The sequence below is a fragment of the Telmatherina bonti genome (assembly GCF_933228915.1).
Source record: "Telmatherina bonti genome assembly, chromosome: 2".
Classification (NCBI taxonomy): Eukaryota; Metazoa; Chordata; class Actinopteri; order Atheriniformes; family Telmatherinidae; genus Telmatherina; species Telmatherina bonti.
This window is the reverse complement of record NC_136620.1, coordinates 8,480,887-8,503,767: the sequence shown is the minus strand read 5'-3', so window position 1 is coordinate 8,503,767 and position 22,881 is coordinate 8,480,887.

The window sequence follows — 22,881 nt, the reverse complement described above, 5'->3', positions numbered from 1 at the left end:
CAGAGAGGAGCCCAGTGCATCATGGGGCATCTCCCAGCAGTCTCGGCCCATAGCAAGATGGATGGATCAGGGTCTCTAAGACAGAGAGAGGGTGTATGTTTCCTGGAGCCAAACTGGGATCTGGTTCCACAGAGGGGGTCTGATAACAGAAGGTTCTGCTCCTATTCTGCCTTCAGAAGGTCTGGGAACCAGCAGCAAAGTTACAGTCTGAGTGGGAAGAGCCCTGATGGGAAAATCACAAACTCTTAGATCTTTAAGATCCAATAGAGTTTGGTTACTAAGAGCTCGAGGACTTTGTTTCACCTTTACACACTTTGTGGTTTGACCTTTCTGAGTTTCCTTCAGATGAGGGATGATAACACGATAAAAACCATGAAGTGTTTTGATCTTGAGGTCTTTGGAAACCTATTTTTCCGTTCAAAGGAAGCACGTTCTGATGGTTCTGGTCTCGATCCTGAGCGATGACACTGTCCACATGTACAGGGTTTTTGGATCAACACAAATTATTTACATGCTTTTGTCGATTGTTCACGTCCAAAAACAGTCTAAACTTCATTTCAGAAAAAACGGATGCCGATTTTCAGACACACCATCTGTGCACACTGCCTGCACAAGTCAAGGCAGAAAATGTGCCAATTTCACTAATTTGTCTCTGCATTATGGTTTCAGTCTGGTGGAGGGTACCATCTACATTACCAGTACCATCTTCTTCTACCATCGTTATTTCTGTGCAATTGAGAGCAGACCAGAGGAGAATTGTGCTGTTTTCTAAGCAACTTTAGAGGAATCTGGAAGATTTTTGCAACTCTTGGCTGTTTGAACATGGACGACTTTAAGCATGGTAAAACAAAAAGAATAAACGTACTAGATATCAGTTACCAGTCTGGTTTGGATTAAGACAAGTTTTCTGTGGGCCACATGTGGACCAGATGTCAGTTTTTGGCCTGAACGTGGATGAAGGCAAGTATTTTGTGGGCCAGAAGTGATTCAAATATGGGAAGCCTGCCTTGCGGGAAACATGTGGTGGTCATGTGACTAACTTTTTCCAGCTATACTCACATTTAGTCAACGTTGTCAGTCGAGGCCAAATTTGAGCCAAGCATTGTTTTTCTATCTGGTGAGTGTCCACGGAGTATGGATTAAGATCTTACCTCAAGTGGAGCTGTTGAATATCTCAGGGTCTTGTTCTGAGCGAGGAAAGGATGGAGCAAGGATCGGCAGGCAGATCGGAGCAACGTTCACAGTGATATGGACTCAGCAGAAAATTTATTGACCGATCTATGTTCCTACCTTCACTTTTTTTATAATGGTTATAGTTAGAAAGCCCCATGAGCACCTTTCTGATAAGGTGCTCCAGTCATGTCCCACCTAAGTGGCAACCTCCAGCGGTTAAAAGTGAACCCTACACGGAAGTGCATAAAACTGCAGTTCCTCCCTCATCCACCAGGAGCTCCAAAACAGACCGAAACCCCATAGACTCCCATGTTAGAAAGACCAACTTCACAGCAGAAATAAACATGTTTACAGCCTGGTTCAAAAATCCATTTTTAGTTTAATAGGTCAGGTTTGTGGGGGGAGTGAATTTTTTAAAAGTAATTTATTCTTGAAATTCTGCATATTTAGGGGAGTGTCTTTTTGATTGACAGGTACCCGATCTCCTGCTTCAAGTAAGAAGAACGTAGAACAACCGCGGTTTTAAGCCGGTAAACAACGTGACTTAGCGTTAGCCGCTTACCTCCGTTAGCTGGTTAGCTCCCATTATCTCCAGGTTAGCTCGGTTAGCTCTTAGCTACAGGCAGAGTGGAGTTCGCTGGATGTCAATTATCCACCATGACGCTCACAGCCCCCCTCTCAGGTCAGCCTCTTTGCCCATATTTGTATTTTCTGGGCGAGACGACAAGCAGGTCCATACCAAGATGGCGATGGTAGGAACCGCCCACCGAGCTTCAATTCAGCTCTTCAGAAACCTATGGGTGATGTCATGGAGGCCCCATCTACTTTTTCTCTACCATCTATGGTCTCACCAGAAGGAAGAGACCTTATGTAAGACCCGGGACACACTAGAGGGAATATGTTTGGCTTGGGAATGCCTTGGATTCCTCCTGGATGAGATGGAAGAAGTGGCTTTGAAGAGGGAAGTCTGCTGGTCGCCACTGCGACCAAACTTTGGATGAGCAGAAATAGAAATAGATGGATGGACACTGGTACTGCAAGCAAACATTTAAACCTGTAGGCCTGAACTTGCCTGCCCCTGTCCCAGCCTGTAATAACCCTCCCTACCCAGACCATGTCATGGTGAAGTGTCTGCTGTCTGGACCAGAGCCGGTGTTGGCGTTGCCAAGGAAACTTGTGTTTGTATTGTTGTTTTGTCTGAAGTTAAAGAAAAAACATCTGTTGCTGTCATTTCACACGGAAACACTGAAGAGTTGGGGCAAACCGAGACAAAACAAGAGGCTACGATGCAGACAGGAGCAGAGAAGCAACACAAACAGGATATCAGATAGATCCTCTCTCTTCTCTGCAGCCGGAGACCAGATGCTGCAACACGGAGGAGCTTTAATTGTGTGGAGAGCAGACATGAGAGCCGAACCGCTGTGTTTTGTGTGTACTCGCTTGCTTGTTTGTGTCTGTGTGTGTGTTCGTGTGCTTTGCAGAGGCAGCAGCAGCTGATAATTGGAGGGGCACACCTGGACGCTTTTCACCTCCCGACCCTGACCTTCTACCCTTCAAACCAGCACAATTCCCTCTGGCTGCATACTGTATGTGTGTGTGTGGTGAGCTCAGGGACTGCATGTGTGTGAGGGAAGCTGCAGACTACTGTGCGTGCATGCCCATCTTTACACAGTGCCCATTGCCAGTCAGTGTGAGGGCAGGTGTGTGCTGCTGTCTGCTGTTTCCAGCCGTCTGTCTTCACCCCGTGTGAGAACAGTGGGTCATTCAGCTGAGCTATAAAAGATTCAGGACTGACTGATGACCTTAGCGACTAAAAAAACCAAAAAAAACTCCTTCCAACAGTCTTCTTTGGAGGATTTTTTTATTTAACCTTTGCTTTGGCAAAGAAAACACATCAAGAATTCTCTTTCACAGCTGCAGTGTGTGTGGAAGTAAAGCAGCTGCCCTGCGTTTTTGGTTGACTTCAAAGATCCAAAACACAAAATGAAGAGATAACAGAACATTACAGATACTGAGGAGGGGGAAACGCACCACAACTGAAGTGTTTTCAGTCCTCTTTTATGATTAGATGATCAGAAGATGAGATGTGAACCTTAAAAGTGTGCATTGCTTGTGTTTATGTTGCATGTTTATAACATGTTTAAAGCCTAACCAGGGATCAGATCTGCATATTTACACAATATGAAGTTTCTGCAGTCATGGAGGCTGCAGTATCAGGACATTTTTAATGCTACATTAAACAGTTATGTCATGTCAGTTTTACATGTTTCACATTTCATGTTGTAGGATTTCATGTTGTGCCTTTCGCCCAAAGACTGCTGGGATAGGCTCCAGCTTCGACCCTTGAAAAAGGACAATGAATGAATGAATGATTTCATGGTGTCAATCTGCTAAAGTAGTTGTGGTTAAGGTAAAAGTACAAAGTCATCCTCATAAGTACACAATAGGTGTGTTTCTATTAGACCTAGAATTGCGCAAAAACTAAATATCACCATAAAAAACGCTAATAGAAACACCTACATGTCGAAAAAAGTCGAAAAAGTTTTTAAGCTCTCATGAATTTTCAGACGTTTCCATATAGAGACATACTGCAAAAGTGTAATGGAAACACTTTTTTCGGATATTAGTGACATGACGTCATGTGACCTGTTCATTTCCAGTAAAGATGGTGCGGAATAATCAACAGCAAATTTTAGATTTTTAGAAAATAAAATGACGGAAAAAAGCTTGTAAAAGCCGTTGCAAATTCTCAGCAGCATGTAGAAAACCCCAAAATAACGCCACGCAGATACCCTGTAAAGCCGCAACTCTTGTAAAATCAAGCGAGGAACGAGATTTTACGAGACTTGAGGCAAATGCGTAAAACACTGTTCAATGGAAACACCTGAAAATCGCAATTGTTGTTTGGTTGAAACTTACAAATATCACTTTTACTTTGCTAAAAAATGCAGTGGAAACGCAGCTGATCACTCCAGCACCTGTGCAACAGACCCCAGCTGGTTTGCTTTATTTTGAGAGGTGTGGATCATTCCTGAAAACGCAGGTCTCAGTTCGTTTTAACTGAACTGATGGCGACCTTGATGCGACGCAGGGCATTGTGGGTAAACACAGTAGCTGGAAGAAATGGCTTAATGTCAGATATGAACACAGTGAAGGAACTAACAGAAATAAATGAGGGGTTTGAACTGTGTCTTTTAGTGTCGATGTTTTCCCCGCGTATGCGTGGAAGTGAATGTGAGACGAATGGTTGTTTATCTCTGTTGCTCCGTCATGGACCAGCGACACGTCCAGAGTGTACCTGCCTCTCACCTGGGAGCCATTATGGTGGAAATCTGAAAAAAAAAGATGAGCTTGAAGTTTTTTTTCTTTTTTACAGACAAACATATATTTAAAATCTTTGATCTGACAGACATTATGTGCCTTGAAGTCTCCACGTATTGGATGCTGAATAGTCAGTCAGGATTTAGGTCCTTCAGGTCAAATAACGTCAGTTTTACGACACGTGACTCTTCAGGAGAGGATGTTGCCACATTTGTTAGACAAACATTTGTTCCACATTTTAGTTTGTCAAACAGAACAGTTTCTACTTTGCCTCTGCATCTTAATTTTTACTGTAATAAACTGGTTTAAAATGTAATGAGAGAACAAGTTCTTCATATCTATAGATAATTTTAAATCTGAGTGGACAAATATTTCATGTGGAGTTCCCCATGGTTCGATCCTGGGGCCTTTTCTGTTTAATATCAACATCACGGGCAGAGGTCATAAACAACAACAGTTACCATAGCTACGCAGAAAACATGCGTACAGGCTCTTGTTGAATTCATCTTCTTTACTCTGTACACCTAAAAAACACCAAACGGGGCAGAAAACCAGGTGTTGTGATGGACTCAGACCTAAAAATCACAAATTAGGCCAGAAATCTGGATGCAGTGATAGTTCCAGGCCTAATTTTTGAAAAACACATTAAAGAAATAACAAATTCAGCTCGCTACCACCTAAGCTGGTCTGTTTTTCAGACCAAAAGACTCTTCCTTTGGTCTGAAGGGCAACAGCAAGCTGAAGACTCAGCAGAACCTGTAAAAAACTAGACCAGGTTTTCATTTTAAGCTGGCTTGATTACTGTAACAGCATCTTTAAAAAATCTGTTTGACACTTGCAGCTCTTTCAGAACTCTGCTGCTCCAGTCCTCACTGGGACCATGAAAGTGGACCACATCAGTCCAGTCTGACGTCTTTCCACTGGCTGCCTGTCCGTCAGAGAACAGACTTTAGAGTTCAGAATGGTTCAGGACCAAATATGAACCTATATTAAACCTGTGAAGGTTGCTGCATGGTGGTACAGTGGTTAGCACTGTGGCCTCACAGCAAGAAGGTCACTGGTTCAATCCTTGGCTGAGGAGGGGTTTGGTCAGTGGCCTTTCTGTGTGGAGTTTGTATGTTCTCCGGGTACTCAAGCTTCCTCCCACCATCCAAAGACATGCATGTTAGGTTAACTGGTTACTCTAAATTGCCCCTAGGCATGAGTGTGAGCGGTTGTTTGTCTCTGTGTGGCCCTGCAACGAACTGGCGAGCTGTCCAGGGTGTACCCTGCCTGTCACCCAAAGCCAGCTGGGATAGGCTCCAGCTTCCCCGCAACCCTGAATTGGAGTAAGCTCAGAAAATGAATGAAATGAATAGACCTGTTAGGTAAACTGTATCAGGTCTTTCATCAGTTCCAGATTCAGAAGCTGCATTCAGCTTCTATGTTCCACATGTCTGGAAGAAACTCCCAGAAAGCCTCAGATCAGCTGGAACATCCAGGTTAAAGACCCTCCTTCTCTTTTAAAAGTCCAGATCTGCTCCGTGTCTTTTTAGCTTGAATATTTTCTTTAACTTGATCATATTTTTTTATTAGTTATCTAATGTTCTTTCTCTTTTATGTCTTAATTTTAATTCATGCTTCTTATTTTTTTGACGTCTTAATGTTCCTGTTGGGCACTTTGAACCACCCTGTTGTTGAGTTGTGCGACTAATATAAACTGTGCCTCAGTTTCCAGCTGCAAACAGGGATGGATCCCGATTCTGCAGACCACAGAACTATTCTTTATCATTAAAGTGCTGCACAACATCTAACCATTTTTTGCAGATCGGAAAATCAGCCAAACTCAGTGACTCTACCTCTCTAAGGTGCTCTTTTTACACTAAACCTCTGGCTGCTTCTGTTTAGCTTCTCTGCTTCTCCTTCGTTGGCTCGTCCAAACTTTTTTTGGATCATTAAATTCAACACAAACTAAAGTTTGTCATGAAAATGTTTATTTTTTTCCTGTGTTCTGTTATGAATCAAACGTCGGCTCGTTGCTTTTAGTTTCATTCCAGCTGTATTCAGACTCGAGGCGGTAAAGGTAGCTTTAGGGGCTCTTTTAGAGTGCAGATTCTGCAGCGTTTCCATGGTTTCATCTCCATTTTCTCCGTCTTCGCTTGTGTCTTTTAATTCTGTATTGAGTGGCCCTACCTTTAACCTTATTACCCTGCATCCCCAGGGGACGTGTAATGAAACATTTCCCTCATTCAGGAGGTCAATTTCCTCGCCTTTCTTTATGAAGTCTGCGATCTCCTCCATCCCATCGGTATTCCTGCCCGTCTGTTTTTCTTCCATTCTGTCTCCACTTTAATTAGCCAGCCTTCGTGTGTGTGTGTGTGTGTGTGTGTGTGTCTCGTGGAGTAATTGAGAGAATTCCTTTCTCATCTTGATTTCATTGAGTGTGGGTTTGATCTATTAGCAGCAATATTCCCTCCTCTTACTTTCTCACATCTTGAGAAGCTTTGCCTTGATGCTTTGACTGTTTGCATGCGTGCAGACTGATTGCTGCTCTGGTTTTCTGCCTTTCAAACAAGAAAATCAAGCACCACCAATTACAGATGACATGCTCCGAACATCGCAGGCGCCGAGCTGTCATCACGTTCAATCCAGCTGCCAGGGAATCAGAACAGATCAAAAACACAAAGAAAACAAGCTACAAGAAACTATTTGTTCCTCAGCTGACTTCTAAGAAATGATTGTTGCGATCAGTTGCATCATAATCAACTTTTTCATTTATTTATTTGTTTTGGTTAGTTGATCAGCCAGTCGGGCATTAACAAAGGAAAAGGTAGATTATCCCAAGCAGGTGTACTTTCTGTGGGCTGATGTCCGTATGTTAGCATGCAGATATCAGTAGGACTGGAAAATGTGTTTATGGAGAAGAAGAAAAGCTTTAAAGAAGGGATCAATCCACTTTTTGGGAATTCCAATCCGATACCGGTATCTGTAATGTGAATATCTGCCAATACCGATATCTCCCGATACCATATCTGTTAATGTGAACATTATTGTGACTATGGTTATTATTGCTGTTATAACTGTGTAAGATTTTATCAGGTTGTAATAAATGACCCATCCTTTCTGATGTTTCCTCACCAATACAAATATAATAACATTACAGATCTAACAATTTCAACAAGTTTTATTCTGATTGGGCACATTTTACCTAAATACAACTATAAATGTGTGGTTTTGAAACAAAGATCTAGCTTTTAGTGCCGTGTTCCTCATCGCATGCGGCTCTCTGACTCTTGACTTGCAGCTCGTGAAGCAGCCTCTGGCTGTCTGAAAATGCATCTAAACAAGTCATAATGATCCTCAACGCTGCAGTTCTCTCCACTAACAAGAGCTGCAGGCTGCTTGCAGAAACTCTGCTGTCCTAACGGCCCTAACTGACCCTGTCAGAGTTGCCAGGTTTGGCTGATTTCCGCTGCACCAAACTCCACCAAAGAGCTGCTCCGTCGGTAGCTCTGTATGTATAATGAAAAAGAAACACCCACATTCCAGAGGCATTATTGTATTTTCACCAGATACTGTTGCATAAGAATGCCGTGACTCCGTGCAATATTTAGGATAACCATTCCTTGCTAAAAAGCTGAATGTTACTGATTTGGCAACGTAGCAGGATACGTAGCGTGGGAACGCTTTTTTTGGTGGGTGGCGGCTCTCCTCTTGTCTTAGTATATCAAGTTCGGCTCTTGTTGAATTAACAGTGAGGATCACTGTTTTAGTGGAAGAAAAAAAGTCACATTTTAACATTCAAGGCATTTATTTCTTTTAAAACACATCCAAAGACTCAAACACATCTGCGCTGGCTTGACTAGTGTGGTATCGGTGCGCTTTTATTCATACTGAGTGCGAGTACACATGGTTGGTACTGAGCCGATACCGATGCTGGTATCGGTATTGGAGCAACCCTACTTTAAATAGATGTCAGCTCAGACTCATTTAAACACTTTTCTACTTCACCACTACACACACACACACACACACACACACACACACACACACACACACACACACACACACACACACACACACACACGAAACATTGATGTTACAATAAACCTAAATGTCTTTTAACCTTTACAGATTTACTGAATTTAACTTTCTCTACCACTTTAAATATAAGTATACAACTGTTCAGTGTTTCAGAACCAATTGGACATCATACCGTTCTCTGACAAGGTGATGAGCCACAAAAATCCCAAAAGAAGCATGAAATGTCCTGCTTCCATGACAGCTGGCATCATTTCTCCTAAACTGCTCAGACGTTTTGAGGGAGCGTGTAGTTGCCATGGTGACTGCAGGAATGTCCAGCAGAGCTGTTGGATGTACAGGTAGTCAACATGGTGGCGGCTGGAGTTTGGCGGTGAAGTATGTCTGTGGCGTCGGCTGCTATGTATCCATATTATGATAAAACATAGTGCATAATAACCTGCAATAAACCAATAAAATATCAAAACTAAACCTGAGCATCATCATTGTGACATCCGATAGGCTGCCATGATCATGTGACACAAAAGAAACACACTGTTGCTGGACGTTGTTGCCTAAAACTCTCAGAGGTTAAAACAAATGTCATACTTTACATCAGCAGAGTGGTATCTAGATACTCAGAAAAGTGTCAGATCCAACCATTTGACACATGAACTCCAGACACATGGTGAGTTGTGGAGACAATATTTATGTCACTCTGTTGTGTGATTTTGTTCCAATAACTTGTCAGATATGGAGGAATATTCATCACATGATTCAACTTAAATGTCCTAAATTCATGATTTTGCATCAGTTTTGCATCAGCTTTTTACAGTTTCTGTGAATCCCATCTAAACGTTGCATACCCCGACCCTTTATGGGACCTGTGTATGCGTAGCTGAGGATGGTGGTGGTGGTGTTGGGGGGGCGAGATACTGCAGCACCAGTTAAATAGAAGGTTGGTCATGCTGATGCTGATGCTTTTTAACCCTTTGGGGTCCTGCACTACCATCTGGTAGTTGTGGAATTATGGAAATAAACCCGCCGGAGCTTCTCTACCAGCTGGTTTGGGTCTGTAAAACCCAAACTGTTTGTTATAACACCACTGTTTCACATTTCAACCATTCCACCGTTGTTACAGGCGGTCCTCGGGTTACACGGTTCTCGACTTACTCAACTCTCAACTCAACTCTATTTATGTAGCACTTTCACACAACGCCAGCTGCAACGAAGTGCCGAACATTAAAGACATGCAGTGAGATTGTAACAATAGAAGTTAAGGGAATAAAATATAAAACAATAAAAACAATCAAAAGTAAAAGAAATGAAAAGATTAAAACAAACAACAATAAAGCATAAGAGAGAATAAAAAGCAGAATCTCAAACTGGATAAAATGCCGGATCATAAAAATGGGTCTTTAGACCTGTTTTAAAAGTTGGCAGCGATGTGACTTCTCTAATTTGTAGCGGCAGAGAATTCCACAGTTTTGGAGCAGCAACTGCAAATGCTTCATTCCAGACTCTGCATCTCCAGAAGGAGCTGATCAGCTGATCTGAGGCACCGGGCTGGGAAGGTGGAGCAGCTCAGAGAGGTACGGACGGGCCAGACTTAAAAACAAACAAAAGAACTTTAAAATGAACTCTAAAATGTACGGGGGGGGCTGTGAAGTGATGCTAAAATAGGTGTAATGTGTTTCCTCTTACGTGCTCCAACCAAGAGACGAGCCAGTTGGAGACGAGAGACGACTGGCCGACCCCCAGATAAAGTAAATTACAGTAATCCAGTCATGAAGCGATGAAGGCACGGATTACTGTCTCAAATCGTGGGGCGGTTATGATTATGAATGATTTCATTTTTGCAAGTTGATGAAGGTAACTTACGTCGTTTCGACTTTACGATGCTCATTAAATAAATGTAAATAAAAAATTAGAGCAATTTTTAAAGTTACGAGGGTCCATATAAGGTTTTCAGACTTGTGACACGGAGGATGAGACGACGCCTCAGTGCGTGTGATTCTTGTCTGTACTGTTTGTCTATTAATATGATGTATAATATGTGTATTTAGATATTTATTTAGAGATCAAGGGGCAATAAGGGGTATTTAAGGCTAAAAATCAGACTTACTGTTATGAACTAGTCCTTTCTTTACATGAGATTTGTATTGTATTGTGTTTTATGTTGTATTTCTTTTCTTTCAGGCCTCTGCATCTGCTGGCTGACTCCACAGCTGATTATTCACCTGTGTCACATGCCTCACCTGCAGCTCATTCCCTGGTTGGCCACCTGCTTTTAAGCCTCCTACCTGCTGGCTGCTGGTGCAGGCTCTTCAGTTTCTCCTCTCTCCACTCAGCTCTGGACTCTTCCTTACGGAGATGCACAGCCAGTTCCTTGTTTTTTTTGGTTTTTTTTTTCTTACGGTCTTCTGCGGCTTTCTGCCACAGCCTTTTTTTTAGTTCCCCTTGTCAGGGAATAAAATCAGTTAATGTGAGTCCTGCATTTGGATCTGTTCCTGTATCCGGAGAGCAGCCAGAACACTTTCGGGTACGGTCGCAGTGGTAGAAACAGAACTTGTTTGTTGTTTTATTGCCTGTAAATTATTATGAGCAATTTTTTTGTAACATCTCAACCATTTCCTACAAAACATTTATTCAGTTTATTCTTGTGGAAAACAAACAGAAAAACACAGAAACATCTTTCTCTGGTCCGTTTGTTCGTGTGAAAGTTAAAGGGTTAATACAGCTTTTAAAATCAACACGTTACTGCAGAAATTAATCTGTGGAACTGACTTCATCTTACACATCAAGGCATAAAGAAACTTATCAGTCCTACTATAAAAATCTGAATTTTTACCTTCAGCTGAATCCACCACAAACCGCTTCATCCTCATTATTTCTGACATTTCTGACAGTTTTCAAGCCTCACAAAGTATCGATGTTATCACACCATTATCCAAAGATATCAATACCAACGTTGGTATCAATGTTATTGACATTTGGATCAATCAGTCCACCACTATAAGATGATAGATTTGTAAATCTGCCACTGTGGACATTAGTGAGTCATCCATTTACACTTCACTGTAGAAGAAACTCGTTTAACAGAAAATTATATTTATGTTCTTAATGAATAGACATTATAAAACTTCATTTTATAAATATATTTAAAGAATTGATCAAATAGATAAAAAAAAAAAAAACCCAAAAACTAATTAAGAATAATAATTAAGGTATAGGTTTACGTATCTGTGGAAATAAAATATTGCAGAACACCTTGTTGTTGAATTGTGATGATTAAACTTATCTGAATAAAACACCAGTGTTTTTGTTTTTAAATCACACGTCAGGGTTTAACTGGTTCATAAACTACATTTACTGTCATGCTGCTAAAAGAAAAGATGACTGTTGCCGTCTGTAAACTTTCAACTGGTTTGTTTTTATTCTGAACCAAAAACAAAAACAAGTTTTTCTTCTTTTTGTTTCTTAAATCAGAGAGAAAACAAGACAATAAGCCGATATGTTCACTCATTTGCTTTTTATTTCATTTGCCAGATTCAGTAGATTTTTCTTCCACTTTCCACAATCTCCATGGCAACGACCTTGCAGACTGATGAGGATGCCCACGAGGAAAAAAAACAAAAAAAAAACCATAAATGAAAATAAACCTAAAACCCATGAGAAAGATTGAGAACAACACAAACATGGCAGAATAAGCATACAAATAAATATAATTAACTAGTTCTATGACAACCATACTATGTGTACTTGTTATGTATTTATATATTACTTATGTTTAATTGCATTGTTTTAATTATTGTCTAATTTATCAGTTTATTTCTATTTACTTATTTTCTCTTGTTGGTTTTCTTTTTTTTAAAATCTTTTTAACTTTTTAAGCTGCAGTGCTTTCCTCATGGGGCTAGGGCTGTTCAGTCTGCGAGGCTGGCTGGAGTTGTTAGTAGGGGTCCTGCGCTGCAGCCTTATGGCTGTGGTGTGGGCCCCAGTCTGCGCCCGGTTTGCACCCGCCTGCCCCGGCTTGGCCTGACCCACCCCGGCCTGCTCCTGGCCACCCTAGCCTGCCCTATGGCCCTATGGCCCTGTGGCCCGGTCCGGTCCAACCCGGCCCGGTCCGGGTGTTTCCTGTGACTGTGTCTCCTGATGTGAACAGATCCAGCAGCATCAAACCAGATTCAGAAACCTGAATGTGGAGTTTTATTTTCATAGAACGAAGGAAGGATGGGGTTATGTGTTAGGGCTGTGAGTAGGTGTGTGTGTGTGTGTGTGTGTGTGTGTGTGTGTGTGTGTGTGTGAGACATCATTTTTATGTTGTAAGGAACTTTGTGATGAAACTGTATGAAAAATGCTAAAGTTTGATTTGAGTGAAATAAATAAAAATAAACAGAAATAGCTGTTAATAGCTAAAATAAATAGCTCAAAATAATAATAAATGAAATGCACACAAAACATAATAATGATAATAAAATGCACACAAAATATAAATAAATAAACTAAACTAAACTAAAGTTGAGCTGTTTGCAAATTTCCTGCATACAGACATGTTGACGTCGTTTTCTGGAAGAAGGAAGAAAAAAATAAGATGCAGAATCATCCAAACCAATACATGCATTAACCCCCCCCTTCTCTCTCTCTCTCTCTCTCACACACACACACACACACACGCACACACACACACACACACACACACACACACACACACACACAGAGTTCCCTCCAACATGACACGATCGCGGTTTCCCGGCTGAACTAGTGGAAACAGCCATAGTTGGTAAAATAGGAAACAGACTTTCCTCCAAAATTAGATGTCATTTAAAAACACTTAAAGAAACATTATAATGATGTTTTATCGTCCCCTTGATGGACAAACAGAAACCAAACAAGCCTTTTATCCGCTAACCGCCAAAGCAAAGCCATTTCTGCAGAGATTACAATAAATATAAATCTTAGATCAGTTGGACTCACCTTCATAGCTGAGTCAGCAGTTATTAAATGAGTTTTCCTCACTGGAAAGGTGGAGTTTGAGAAAAATGAGGTTTTAATGTGCATGAGGATTCTGCGGACCCCTCACAGGACGTTGTGCTAATAAAACGGCTGATCTGGGGGATGTGTGATGCCTTCGACCTTCTCATCTTCGCTTCGTTTGTAAAACAAGCCTCAGATGTTCGCTTCATTTGGTTCCTCTTCTTCCTCTCTCTCGCCCTCTGAGGATGAAGAACAAAGGAGGCTGCAGTCGGAGCGCTGCTGAGGGTCGGTGTGATATTTGGCCGTGATATTTCCATCAGCAGCTTAAATGTCTTGTGTCAGTATTATTAACCGTCCTGTCTGGAGGTGAAACATGAAGCGGGATTAAGATCGCCGCAGATAGACGCTGATCCTGCTTTCATTTCTCTGGGAATTCATTACAAACCTCAAGCAGGCTTTGTTTGTTTTGTGGAAAGGTTTAGAGTCTTCATCCATTAAAACAAGGCAGATCCACATCATGATCTGAAAATGAAGGATAATGTTCTTCTAAACCTCATCAGTTTGTCTTTAATGCCTGAACTGAATAAGTTAAAACACCAGCTGTGTCCAAACACTCCAAACTTCTTCGAGTCTGAGGCGTGGAAGGTGAAGAGCAGGTGATCTAGTACAGTACTCTGGGGACCCCCGTACTGATGAACCAGTCGTTCTTCAGCCTGATAAACCGTTGCCTTGTCTGTAAGGCAGCTAAAGATCCAGGAGACCAGGGAGGGATCCACTTACTAGCTGGTCCTGAAGCAAGAGGGGCTGGATGGTTTATTATTCATTTGAGAAGTCCAGAAAAAATTCGCCTAGCAGGTCTGCTTCCCGAATGATACCATATTTCAACATAAACCAATTCATTGGGCTTTTGTTTCATGTCTAGGGGGCGCTGTAGAGCCATTTTTGCATTGGATTGTATGCAGACCATAGAATATCGAATTTTCGACAGGCTTGTAGTGCCAAATTTTGTGCCAAATTTCGCAACTTGTCATGGGGGGGTTAAGGGGGTCAAATTTGAACGAGTTGGACTGACAATAATAAACATTTGGAAAACAATTCATATAGCTCAGATCCTAATTACTTCTAAGTGGAGGACTTAGAAAAAATTCACTCCCCCCACAGTTGTCATGAAGGTAAACCAGACCTATTAAACCGAAAGTGGATTTTTGTACCAGGCTGTAAACGTGTTTATTCCTGCTGTGAAGTTGGTCTTTCTAACATACATTCCTGCTGTAAACATGTTTATTTCTGCTGTAAACATGTTTATTCCTGCTGTAAACATGTTTATTTCTACTGTAAACATGTTTATTCCTGCTGTAAACATGTTTATTTCTACTGTAAACATTTTTATTCATGCTGTAAACATGTTTATTTCTGCTGTAAACATGTTTATTTCTACTGTAAACATGTTTATTTCTGCTGTAAACATGTTTATTTCTACTGTAAACATTTTTATTCATGCTGTAAACATGTTTATTTCTGCTGTAAACATGTTTATTTATGCCGTAAACATGTTTATTTCTACTGTAAACATGTTTATTTCTGCTGTAAACATGTTTATTTCTGCGGTAAACATGTTTATTTCTGCTGTAAACATGTTTATTTCTACTGTAAACATGTTTATTTCTACTGTAAACATTTTTATTCATGCTGTAAACATGTTTATTTCTACTGTAAACATGTTTATTTCTGCTGTAAACATGTTTATTTCTGCGGTAAACATGTTTATTTCTGCTGTAAACATGTTTATTTCTACTGTAAACATTTTTATTCATGCTGTAAACATGTTTATTTCTGCTGTAAACATGTTTATTTATGCCGTAAACATGTTTATTTCTACTGTAAACATGTTTATTTCTACTGTAAACATGTTTATTTCTGCTGTAAACATGTTTATTTCTGCGGTAAACATGTTTATTTCTGCTGTAAACATGTTTATTTCTACTGTAAACATGTTTATTTCTGCTGTAAACATGTTTATTTCTGCGGTAAACATGTTTATTTCTGCTGTAAACATGTTTATTCATGCTGTAAACATGTTTATTTCTGCTGTAAACATGTTTATTTATGCCGTAAACATGTTTATTTCTACTGTAAACATGTTTATTTCTACTGTAAACATGTTTATTTCTGCTGTAAACATGTTTATTTCTGCGGTAAACATGTTCATTTCTGCTGTAAACATGTTTATTTCTACTGTAAACATGTTTATTTCTGCTGTAAACATGTTTATTTCTGCGGTAAACATGTTTATTTCTGCTGTAAACGTGTTTATTTCTACTGTAAACGTGTTTATTTTTGCTGTAAACATGTTTATTTCTACTGTAAACGTGTTTATTTTTGCGGTAAACATGTTTATTTCTGCTGTAAACATGTTTATTTCTACTGTAAACATTTTTATTCATGCTGTAAACATGTTTATTTCTGCTGTAAACATGTTTATTTATGCCGTAAACATGTTTATTTCTACTGTAAACATGTTTATTTCTACTGTAAACATGTTTATTTCTGCTGTAAACATGTTTATTTCTGCGGTAAACATGTTTATTTCTGCTGTAAACATGTTTATTTCTACTGTAAACATGTTTATTTCTGCTGTAAACATGTTTATTTCTGCGGTAAACATGTTTATTTCTGCTGTAAACATGTTTATTCATGCTGTAAACATGTTTATTTCTGCTGTAAACATGTTTATTTATGCCGTAAACATGTTTATTTCTACTGTAAACATGTTTATTTCTACTGTAAACATGTTTATTTCTGCTGTAAACATGTTTATTTCTGCGGTAAACATGTTCATTTCTGCTGTAAACATGTTTATTTCTACTGTAAACATGTTTATTTCTGCTGTAAACATGTTTATATCTGCGGTAAACATGTTTATTTCTGCTGTAAACGTGTTTATTTCTACTGTAAACGTGTTTATTTTTGCTGTAAACATGTTTATTTCTACTGTAAACGTGTTTATTTTTGCTGTAAACATGTTTATTTCTGCTGTAAACATGTTTATTTCTGCTGTGAAGTTGGTCTTTTTAACATGGGAGTCTATGGGGATTTGCTCTGTTTTGGAGCCCCTAGTGGATGAAGGGGGAACTGCAGTTTATGCACTTCCTCGTAGGCTTCACTTTTAACTGCCAGAGGTTGCTGGTTGAAAAGGTTTGCAGCCTTTAACCCATAAGAACCCAGTGTAGAATATACATCCAGTTTCTGAGACATTTGACATCACTTAATGCTACTTTGCTCAAATTTATGTCAAACATAATTAGATTTTTGTCTTTTGATTCTTATCGGACACCAGAAAGCAGAAGATTACACAATATTAAGCTTAAACTATCACATGTTGTTATGAACAGTAAAAAATCCTAAAAAATGTTGGTACTTTTTAGTTTAAATTTTGTTAAATGGTTGTATGTTTTTGCTATTCTGTTTGGTAAAACTCTCAGTCTAATATGTCTGTGGATGACATGTAAATCCCAGATATCTATTCTCATCTGTCTTTAACGCCTCCATTCTCACTCGTAACCCTTCTTTTCTGTGTCTGCCTCCACCTTTCTTCTCCACCTCTCATGCTGTACTTTGTGTTTAACTCTGAACAGTGAAGCAGCTTGTCAGCTATAAGCTCGGCTGAGTTGTATCTGATGGAGCCTGAAAGCCTTGAAACACCACTTAATCAGGAAGAAAGACACTTTTCTGTCTCACCTCTTTAAAGCAACAGTTAGCAGCTCAGATATCCACCGAATACACTGAAAGTACGCCGTCACTCCTGTTACTGTTTTATATTAAATTCCACATCAAGTGACTAGAATTCCTGGTTTCCATTCTTATTCTGGATTTTCATTATTTCTAATCCTTTATATCATAAGATATTATATTTTTATACCATAAACAGAGTTCCTAAAAGGTTCATGAACTTCTGTCAGGCTTTGTGTTGATGAAATAAGCCTTGATCCACATCAGAATGAATAGAAAGTGCAAATGTGATTACAGTGATGGAACTAAAACTCAGGTGTCTGACCAACTTCTCCCCAGATGTTAGTTAATGAATGAAACAATTTTAGAAAAATATTCCCGTAAACAAAATCAACAGTGTATATTATATGTCAAAATGTTCAGAGAATTAGGAGGAATCTCTGTGGGCATGGGACAAAACCTGATGATTTTTGGAATTAAAAACAGATATGATTCCTTACTTTTATATGTTATATTTTCTTATTTCATTGCTTAAAACTATCAGCTTTCATCAGTGTGGCTTATTTTGAGTGAGGTGACCTAATGTAAGGTCAGAAGTAGAAAGATCAGTGGTATGAGAGCTGATACAAGGCTTGATGAGGTCAGGTTATCAGAGGACAACTGCAGTTTAAACACACACACACACACACACACACACACACACACACACACACACACACACACACACACACACACACACACATCAGAGCTTGTTTCACAAAACAAACAGCGTGTAAAGGTTAAACACACCTAAAACACAAAAGCCTGGAAGGCCAGCCAATCAGAACCAGTTGTGTGATTGGAGAGAACAAAGAAGCCGGTGTGAGGCGGACAGATAAGACACACCAAGTGATTCACAGGAAACTGGCTTTCTTCGCTATCTGTGTTGCTGTGTGTGGACTTATTGGATAGCAAACATTGGAAGTATTGACGTTTTCAGCAAGTCATCTCCAGTTTGTAATTTCTGTGAAACCTCAGAGTGAACATGAAGTATGGCTTGACATCAGGGCTGTTGAGGCGTTTTCAGACATAGTTGTTGCAACATCTTTTGCTTAAATGCCATAACCATAAACTTTAGAGGGGGTGTTATTCCTACACAATGTCCCTTTAAAGGAAAAGCAACAAACTAGCATCACAACACACTGGCAAATGTCGATGCACACAGTTTAATCCGTCTTCTCTATCAGTTACACACGTACTTGGCCTGTTTTACAGGGAGGTTAGCCATCCGTCATTTGGCATGGAAAATGGAACAATACCTCTGGAAGTCATGGGGGCAGTGTTGAGTTGATTAGCTGACATGCATCCAGCAAAAGGAACAAACCAGAAAAGAAGAAGAGGAACAGGAAGAAGATGACGCAGAAACTGATAAAACAAAAAGGACCCGAAGAAGACACTGTTGAGAACAACAAAAACCATCATGATTATATTCTTCTACGGTTTCTGCTGTTTTTGGACAGTTGCAAACGACATTATGGCGGTCCAGCTTGGTTCTACCAGCTGGTGTCAAAACGTGGAAGTAAACTCTGAACTGAGCACTGCCCCCTGATGGAGGAACTGACTGAAATACCATGGCAACATCTTGGACACACAGTAGTTTGAGAGTGGCAACATATGACGATGTTTGACACAAACGTCTCTGTTTACATATGTAAGAAGCAGAAAGGGGCCTTAACTCCAATTTCAAGATTTAAAAAAAAAAAAAAAAAAATTTTATTTCTGTGACAATCATCATTTCCACAGGTTAACGAAACATAAATGATAAAAATATGTAATTTATGTCTATAATGAAGATAAGTAGAAAAGCAGTGTGAGAACGCTAACTTCCACAGATCACCTCATTTCCAACCATACTGTGATTTCCAGCCTGTTCTAGTTTAAGGATATGCAATGTGGTCCCACAAGGGCCACAATCCAGCAGGGTTAGTTTTCCATGTTTTCCTGCTTCAACACACCTGAATAAAATTAAACAGATCTTTCCAGCCTACCAGGTTCGGCACAAAGACCCATTGTTCTCTGCTCTCTGCAATGATGAAAGGTTGTTCCTGTTCTGGATCATAGTCCCCAGAATGTTGTTCCTGTTCTGGATTGTAGTACCCAGAATGTTGTTCCTGTTCTGGATTGTAGTACCCAGAATGTTATTCCTGTTGTGGATGGTGGTATCCAGAATGTTCTTGTTCTGTATGGTAGTATTCATTATGTTGTTCTTGTTCTGGATGGTAGTACCCAGAATGTTATTCCTGTTCTGGATGGTGCTATCCAGAATGTTGTTCTTGTTCTGTATGGTAGTATCCAAAATGTAGTTCCTGTTCTGGATGATGGTACCCAGAATGTTGTTCCCCTTTTGGATGGTAGTATCCAGAATATAGCGCCTTATCTGGTTGGTGGTCTCTCGAATGTCGTTCCTGTTCTAAATCGTGGCACCCAGAATGTTACTCTTGTTCTGGATTGTAGTATCCAGAATGTTGTTCCGCCTCTAGATGATTGTATCCAAAATGTATTTCCTGTTCTGTATATTGGAATCTAGAATGTCATTCTTGTTCTGGATGATGGTATCTAAAATGTCGTTCTTATTCTGTATGGTAGTTTCTAGAATATTGTTCTTGTTCTGGATGGTAGTATCCAGAATGTTGTTCATCCTCTAGATGATAGTGTCCAAAATGTCGTTCCTGTTCTGTATGGTAGTATCTAGAATGTCGTTCTTGTTCTGGATAATGGTATCTAAAATGTTTTTCTGTTCTGTATGGTAGTATCCAGATTGTCGTTCTTGTTCTGGATAATGGTATCTAAAATGTTTTTCTGTTCTGTATGGTAGTATCCAGATTGTTGTTCTTGTTCTGGATGGTAGTATCCAGAATGTAGTTCCTGTTCTGTATGGTGGTACCCAGAATGTTGTTCCCCTTCTGGATGGTATCATCCAGAATGTCTTTCTTGTTCTAGGTGGTAGTATCCAGAATGTTGCTGAGATCATCTATCTTTGATATCTTGTAAACTTGTTGGGAACTTCTCCTGGATTTTCCTCACCATTTATTGTGGAGTTATATGCACATAGACTGAAAATGGTCCTTCACAACATTCCTACAGAAAAATTGCAGGTGATCAAATGGTTACAAATGATGATTTTGGCTTCCTATCGGGTCAGCTTGTCGCTGATTGAATGAAATCATTCCCTCGTGTTGTGATGTTGTCTGTTTCTAGACTTTTCGGGGTGAAAATAAGCAGGAAAGCAGGTTGTTGCTGTTGCAGCGTTTCCTTCCACCTCATGTCCTCTCTACTACTCTCTGCTGCAGTGAGAAACTTTATTGGAAGAGTCCTTTAGGGGGAAGCACTTTAAATGTCTGTGTAATTATACCTCTAATAACGGCTTCAGACACACACACACACACACACACACATGCACAGACACAGTGAGAGCTGCATGCAGCTGGGGGCTGACAGTGACATAAAGGAAGTGGAAGTTACTCTGTCAGTCAGTAAGGCTATTAATCTCTGTCACCTGAAGCTGTGTGTGTGTGTGTGTGTGTGTGTGTTTCCTGTCTTGTCCTGGATGATGAGAATCAGCCCAACAGCAAGGAGAGGTTTAGTCACCTCAGATTTAACTTTCCTGTTTTTATTTGTGGAAGAAAATCAGCTGAACGTCTGGAAGCATCTCGACAGCGGCTGCTGTGACCACTGAGGCTGTTAAAGGATGAGATTCACCAAAAAGGAAAACAACAGAGGTCAAGGTGATCTCGCCATGTGTCCTAACTACGGTTTTCAGCAGGAACTCGTACCACGCAGAGCAGAGGCAGGAGTGTAAAACACAAATATGATTGGATGATATTTAAACATTCAGATTTCATCCAATGTGCTAAAGAAGTTTAAATATACATCCTTCAGTAGATGAATTCTGGAAATTCTCCTCAAAACTGGAAATTTCCCAGTTTCATATATCTAATCAGCCAATCACATGTCATCAAGTCTGTGCATCTGGTCATGCAGATGATAAAGACGACTTGCCGAGGTTCAAACTGACCATGACAATGAGAAGAAACGCAGCATATTGGCTACGGTTACATGATGTTTTTAATTCAGCATTAATAATTTTGAATTAAATAATTCAGAATTAACGTATTCTCCTACGAGTTTACATGGAAATAATAATTCCAAATGGAGGTTTACATGAAACTCATCCTTACTTAATTCCTCTTTAGAGCGGCGGGTTGGGAAGGGTTCTGATTGGACAGAGGGTGCACGTGACGGATGACGTATACCGGAAATAAACAAAGTTGGCTCCCTGCTTCTTGTCTTTTCAGTCGTAACTTGTAAAAACTACATAATAAGAACCAGTTTCACCGCTATTTTTATTATAAATGTGAAGTAGCAGCTCAACACGAGCATACTACTTCACTTTCTGCAGCAACTGTGAAGGAGAAGAAAGATAGACCACCGAACAACGGTAAATAGTTCGGAATTAAAATGCGAATAAACCAGCCATTTACATCGGAATTAAGTTTAATTCCAAACCGACTTTTGAATTAGGAATTAAGTTTACAAGAATTACATGGTCGTTTTTCATTACTTTGAAGTGGAATGAACTTTTATTTGGAATTAAATGAATGAAAAAAAAAGAGAGGGGGACATCAGATGGTGGATGTAGTAGAGAGAGCGGGATGGCTTTATTTAATAAAAAAAAAGCTAGAGAATGTCGTCGTAGGGCTAGGCAAGGTCCTTTCTGTTTCTATTAGGATAATAAAAATGTGAACAGTCATAGATGACTGGCTATGCACATACCGAAACAATTAGCCTGTCCTCCATTTTCGACTTCCTCCCGCTGAAAAAAGAGCCGTGTTCGCTCTGACTGGTGGCTGCCCCGCGTCAAGCGGCAAAAGTTTGGATTTGCCATCCTTGGCATTTGCGGCGCGTTCCGTGCGTAACGCGCTTCAACCTTATAAAACTTTTTCAGTTTTTACCGTGGCAAATGCTGAAAACGCGCTGCGATAAAGCTTGACGCCTCCTTGATGCGCCTCCACATAGACTTTACATGTAAACCTGTTGCTCTTGATTCTCAAAACACGTCTGGTGTGAACAAACAGTAAGAGGTATAACATGAAACAACTACGTCTTCTTAAAAAACACGTACTAACGGTGAGTTCAGACCAAACGCGTTTTGAGCGTCAAGAGCGGCAGGTTTCCATGTCAAGTCTGTGGGGAGGCGCGGCAAGGGGGCGTCGAGCTTTCTCGCGTCGCATTTTGAGCGTTTTGGGCGTCGGCGTTCCGCGTGGAACGCGCATCAAAAGCCAGAGATGGACGAAGCTGAACTTTGGCCGCTCGTCGCGGGGCATCAACCAATCAGACCGATCAGCTCGCAGCTCCTGGAGGATTCCTCTGGTGAACCCAGGCACGGGGCTGAGTTGCGATTACTCATTATTTAGGATAACCATTCCTTGCTAAAAAGCTGAATATTACTGATTAGGAAACGTAGCAGAATACGTTGCCTAGGAACGCTTTGTTTGGGGGCGGGGACGTCTCTCTGCTGAGTGCGGCTCTTGTTGCATTAACACTGACTATTAACTGCCCTACGACAACGTCCTCTAGCTTTATTTATTAAATAAAACCATGCCATATCTCTACTGAATCCGCCATCATTCAAACCGACCGGAA